Source organism: Pezoporus occidentalis, unplaced genomic scaffold, assembly GCF_034315485.1.
Source record: "Pezoporus occidentalis ecotype Australia unplaced genomic scaffold, CSIRO_AGI_Poc_V1 ctg25, whole genome shotgun sequence".
In the NCBI taxonomy this organism is placed as follows: Eukaryota; Metazoa; Chordata; class Aves; order Psittaciformes; family Psittacidae; genus Pezoporus; species Pezoporus occidentalis.
The window spans coordinates 7,633,975-7,640,102 of NW_026914394.1; the positions used below are offsets into that span (position 1 = coordinate 7,633,975).

The 6,128-nt window shown below is 54.8% G+C and overlaps 1 long non-coding RNA gene across 1 annotated transcript; it reads left to right on the forward strand.

Moving 5' to 3' along the window:
* The first annotated feature begins 4,457 nt into the window (after nucleotides 1-4,457).
* On the forward strand, nucleotides 4,458-5,184 carry LOC134165993 (uncharacterized). Its single transcript, XR_009965726.1, has 2 exons — nucleotides 4,458-4,731; nucleotides 4,893-5,184. It is a non-coding gene; the product is annotated as an uncharacterized LOC134165993 (long non-coding RNA).
* Nucleotides 5,185-6,128: the final 944 nt, after the last annotated feature.

Here is a 6,128-nt window from a genome sequence, read left to right on the forward strand (position 1 = left end):
TGGCTCCGAGGCTCTAATTTGGGTGCCTTTACCCGGTTTCGCAGCGTTTGGAAGCAAAGCGCCGGCCGCGCTCGCCGCCTCAGCCGCACCGGCCGGGAGGGGGCGCTGCGGCGCTCGGCCCTACCGCTGAGGCGGGAGGGGGCGGTGGGAGGGGCGGAGGGAGCGAGGGAGGGGGCGGCCCCGCGCCTCCAGGGGGCGCCGCGGTCCCTCCCTGCCGGGGGGGGGGGGGGGTGTGCGGCGGGCGGGGCGGGCGCCCACGCGCGTGGACGCGGGTGCATGAGCCCACGCACGTGTGTGCATGCGCGCGTAGCCACGTGCAAGGGTGCACGTGCACTGCACACACAGGTCTGGTGCGTGCACACCTCCTGGGAGACCCCCCTGCAGCCCTGATCCAGCTCTGGGGCAGCAGCACAAGAGGGACGTGGAGCTGCTGGAGCGGGGCCAGAGGAGGCCATGGAGATGCTGCAAGGGCTGAAGCAGCTCTGCTCTGGAGCCAGGCTGAGAGAGCTGGGCTGGGGCAGCCTGGAGAAGAGAAGGCTCCTGAAGGGGAGACCTGAGAGCAGCTCCAGTGCCTGAAGGGGCTGCAGGAAAGCTGGAGAGGGGCTTGGGACAAGGGCCTGTAGGGACAGGCCAAGGGGAATGGCTTTAAGCTGCCAGAGGGGAGGCTGAGATGAGCTCTTAGGCAGAAGCTCTTCCCTGTGAGGGTGCTGAGGCGCTGGCACAGGGTGGCCAGAGAAGCTGTGGCTGCCCCATCCCTGTCAGTGTTCAAGGCTAGGTTGGACACAGGGGCTTGGAGCACGCTGCTCTAGTGGAAGGTGTCCCTGCCCGTGGCAGGGGTTGGAACTGGGTGAGCTTTAAGGTTCCTTCCAACCCAAACCAGTTTGGGATTCTGTGTTACGTGCATGCCTACATAGTTCCAGTGCATGCACATATATGTGTGTGCATACACAGGTCTTTAACACACACATACATACGCAAGCATGCAGTAGGCCTGGTTCTGGGTTTGCAACTGTGCTGACTGGTGAATGGGGCTGGTTTCAAACCATCCTGGGTGCTCCTGAGCCCCTGTGGCACCACATGGAACACAGGAAGGGAACAAGGAGAGGAAAGCAGGGGCCTGTGGATGTGGTGATCTGTAAACCTCATATGCAAAGTTGGTTTTATCAGTCTTAACACCCTGATCTGTATTTTGCAACCCTGCAGTAACGCAACTGGAATTATTTATTGTTGTTTCTTCTGATTAATTTAATTAAAACTCATTGGTGCAGCGTGTCCCGTCCCCCCCCCCCCCGTATTAAAGGAAATGAAGTCAACATCATTAAAAGGAGTAGAATAGGCGTATGCCAAAGTATTTGTAAGAGCACGTTAAAAATATTCTAATATGAATTCCAGCTGTCTCGCAGGCTGATGGTAACTTTTCCTAAGAAATCCAGCGGCGCCGCAGGCCGTCATCCGTGGGCTGAACGCAGATTTGTCACAACAAGGGGAAGCCACCTTCGTTGTTTGCTACCATCACACTTTTTAGATCCAGCTAGCTAGTCATTTATAAAGGCCTTTGGCATCGCCTTTGGAGTAAGGCTCGTGACATTTCTAATTAAAGGCAAATTGCAGCGACCTCATCTGCTCTGGAGAACAGACACCCCCCCCTCTGTGAGCCCAACCCTCACTGCTGCGTGGGGCACATGGTACGGACAGGTGGCCTGACAGGGGTAATGGGATAAGGGGTACCCATGTGCTGGATACCTGTGTTCCAGGGGATGTATTTTGGGATATCTGCATTGCAGGTACAGCCTTATGCTGGGGTACTGGTGTACTGGAGTGTCTGAGTATTGGGGTATCTGTGTTCTGGGGTACCTGTGTCCTCATGTATCTGCGTGCCAGGGTTCCCAAGTCCTGAGCTACATGTGTGCTGGGGTACCTGTGTACTGTCGTACCTGTGTGTTGGGGTAGCAGTGTACAGGGGTAGCTGTATGCTGGGGTACCCGTGTGCAGATGTAAAGCTGTACTGGGATAACTGTGTCCTGGAGTGTCTGAGTGTTGGAGTACTTGTGTAACAGAGTACCTGTGTGCTAAGTTACCTGAATACTGGGGTACCTCTGTAGTGGGGAACCTGTGAAACAGAGGTGCCCGTGTGCCAGGGTACCTAAGTACTGGGGTAGTTGTGAATCAGGTACCTGAGTACTGGGGTAGTTGTGAATATGGTACCCAAGTACTGGGGTAGCTGTGAATCAGGGGCACCTGAGTACTGCGGTGTTTGAGCACTAGGGTATCTGTGAATCATGGTACCTATGCTGGGGTTCCTGAGTGCTGGGGTATGTGTGAATCAGGGGTACTGTTGTGCTGGCGTACCTGTGAATCGAGTGTACCATCTGAGGCGTACCTGGCCCCTTACTGTCCCAGCTTCCATAGAAGCTTTCAAACTGCCATAGACCCACCTGAAGGGATAAGGCGAAGAAGCTCAAGTGGGGATGTGTCGTGCTGCTGCCTCCTTCATACCCAATGGCCAAGGGCTCCAGATGCACTGGCACTGACCCATTCAGGTGGGAACAGGCTCCTTCCTTTATAGCAACCTGTCCCAGCATCTCAAAGGCCTTAGGATGAACAGCACTGCTGCAAAGTGGCAAAAGCATCTCCACTGCATTCTCCACTGGATGGGGGAGGCAGACAGCCATGGCCACCCTCCCCTTCCACTCAGGAACCCAGTGTCCTGTGCTCTGTCCACTTCTCCTTCACTTACCAATTTTCAAACCATGCGCAAGAGGCAGGGTTTTCCATGGAGATTCAGTGTTTTCCCTGTATTGCACATGCCAAGGGCCTGCCTGCAGGTTCTCTTTGCCAAGCAGGGCAGAAGTCACTTGCACCAAAGTTTGGGGTGACACTGGCACTCTGGAGATGTCTCTGAGGAAAATAAATCAGTTTGTCACTGTGGTGCAACTGCAGAGAACATTTTCAGCCTCCTGCCCTGTGTGCTGTGCGATTACTGGGCGGCTTATCCCAGGTTTTATTATCCATGTAAGCATCTACTGGTGGTGTACAACTGCCCTGCATGCAGCAGCACAATTCTCAATGAACTGCAAATGCATCTGGTGGGCTGCAGGCATTCCTGAAACTTCTCCCCCTCCAACCCTGCCCTGGCTGCAGCCAAGGGGACCTGGCAGAGCCCACAGTGGGACAAAATCCCTATGGACTGTGTCAACCACTGGATTATAGCAATGCCACCAGTGCTTTTTTTTTTTTTTTGATACTGATTTCTTTTTTTCTGTGTTGTTGTATATTTATATATTAGTTTTTAAAGGATGCAATGAGAAACAACAGGAGAACCCATCTGCAGGGCCTAACGGGGCTGGTGGGGAGAGGTCAAGCTGTGCCCCCTCATCCTGATGCCCAAACCCCCAGGTTCAGGGGACCCCTTGGCTTTATCAGTTTGACCTGTGGGCAGCAGGAGCAGCCCTGGGGCAGGAGGGTCCTGCAGTAACTGCACCCAACTTGTATGAAACACCTCTGCTGTGGAAGTGGGAGAGCTGGAGGCTGCTGCCCAGGGGTGTGTGTCCCATTGCCACTGGAGGTCGGTGTCCCATTGCCACCAGGGGACTGTGCCCCATCGCCACTGAGAGTCTGCATCACATTACCACAGGGGGACTGCTTCCCATTGCCACTTGGTGTCTGTGTCCTATTGCCACCGGAGGTCGGTGTCCCATTGCCACAGGGGGACTGCTTCCCATTGCCACTGAGGGTCGGTGTCCCATTGCCACAGGGAAGGTGCCACCGGCCGATACACCGCTCCTCACAGCACGTACCCCCCTCTACAGGCACATACATGTGCTCGATGTATACACAGCCCGTGTGGATGTGCGCAGACACGCGGCTGTGCGCTGGCAGGCAGTACCGTGCTGGCGGGAGGGCCCGGCGGGTCCCCCCGTGACCCCCCTCCACGCCGGTGGCACCGGGCCCGGGAAGCGCAGCAGGGAGCGGCGGCGGGGGGGGGGGGGACCGGGAGGGCGGTGGCTGCCAGGTGCCCCCCTCCCTGCCTGCGTTCTCCCTCCTCCATCCATCCCTGCATCCATCCCTGCATCCATCCCTCCATCCATCCTTCCATCCATCCCTCCATCCATCCCTCCATCCTCCCTCCCTCCGCGCCGCCCCGCTCCGCCGCCCCCAATACTTTAGTGGAGACTTGATTTTGCGGCGGGGGTCGGGGGGCGCTGGCTGTGCCCTGGATTTATCCCCCCCCCCCTTCTTCTTTTCGCATTTATATATATATTATTTATTTATTATTTTGGGGGGGGGGGGGAGAGGGTAGCTCAAAACCTCCCCGCTCTCCGCATGTGCGGGATTTACCGTGACACGATCGGGAGCGGGGCTGGAGCAGCGATAAATCAGCAGCGCCGGACGGACACTGCGGCAAAAAGGGGGTGGGGGAGGGCAAAAAAGAAAATGGGGGGAAGAAAAGTGGGGGAAAAAAGGAAAAAAATAAGGGGGGGGGGGAATTCGGAGCTGCGGAGCGAGCGGCAGGGGTTGAGCGGGCTCGGAGCGACTGGAGTGGCGGCGGTGCCGACCTGCGCTGGCTGCGCTTCTCCTCGTTTGTGTTTCTTATTTTTCTTTCCTTTCTTGGCTTTTTTCTTTTTTTTTTTTTTTTTTTTTTTTAAAAAAAAATCCTTTTTCTTTCCCTGCACCTTAGCTGAAAATGGCTACCGGGGGCTTGGCGATCGCTTGAGGAGGCAGAGATGGCAGGTTGCGAGATTTATTGATTTATTCCCCTCTCAAAACCCAACCCAAATCCCGAAGCCAGACCGAAATCAAACAGCAAACTTTAAAGACTTTTATTTTCCCTTTTTTCCCCCTTCTGTTTTCTATCCCGCTCCCCCCCGCCTCTTCGCGGTGCGGTGCCAAAGCATTGCCGGAGGGGGGGCGCGGAGGACCGGCAGCCGCGACGCCCATCACCGCCGCCCAGGGCGGGCAGCCTCTGCTGGGATCGCGGCGGGTGCAAACCGGGCACAAGCCGCCGGGCTGCGAACACCCTCGGCGGGTAAACCCGGTGCTGCGGGGCTGGCGGATGCTGCAGGCGGAGACTGCGCGCCCGTGTAGGGATTATTCACCTTTTTTCTGTTATTCCTGGGTTTGATTTTATTGCCGTGCCACAGACCTACAACTGTACGTGCAAATAAAAGCGAGAGCTCACGGATACCGCTTTGCTTCCCAGCGAGGACTGAGTAGTTAATCCAATAAGTATATGTATTGTTCGGGGCGGTGGGGTGGAGGGGGGGGGGGGGGGAAGGCGGTTAATCACCTATGGCAATGTATGGATGATATATATGAATATTAAAGCGACGTGGGGAAAGAGTCTCGTCGAGGGGGCTCCTTTTGGGGAGAGGGCAAAGAAGAAAGTGGAAAGAATCTGTTAAAATATTTTCCATTCATAAAAATGGCAGAGGGCTTATCCACCGCTCTATTTCTGCGTCTGACTGCACAGCTAATGCGTTATTGCCAGCTTCAAAAAGATAATTGTAGTGTCGGTAGAGACCTAATAATACAGCAGCACATGTAATTTTAAACAACACCTCATTGTTTATTGGGATGTAACTTTCCCAAAGTTTATTTGTGGCGTTAAAGAGATTTTCAAAGCGCAGAACAAATTGCAAATGAGCAGCTGTGGGGCGATGCACGTTTTGTGCAGCTCCAAGAGTTTCTATATTTAGTGGCAAGCTGAATCTGAAGAGGGTTTAAAATAATAATAATAACAATAATAAATTGAAGATCTGCAAGGAAATGCTTATTTCCTCCTGGAGGAGAGGGGAGCCCGGCTGGGGAATCTCCAAGCTTGGATTTCTAAGGGAGAAATAATATGCTCTGTGTGCCTTTGCCTGTGAGTTTCACAACCGTATGTACACCTGCTCCATAGGCTCAGAAATAACCTTTTCATCCAAGAAGTTAACGAAGGGGTCGGGCATCCGTACGAGGGGCGGTGTCGTGATTTATGTGTTTTTCCAGGAATCCAAAGGCTTTGTAAGGGCCACCTGTGCATCGCGCCTGGCTGTGCCGGGGGTTACCCGCTGGAAACCTTCCCAGCCCTGTAGAGAAGTTCACACAACAGTCGGGTGAGCAGAGGATGGTCTCACCTTCTCCCTGCT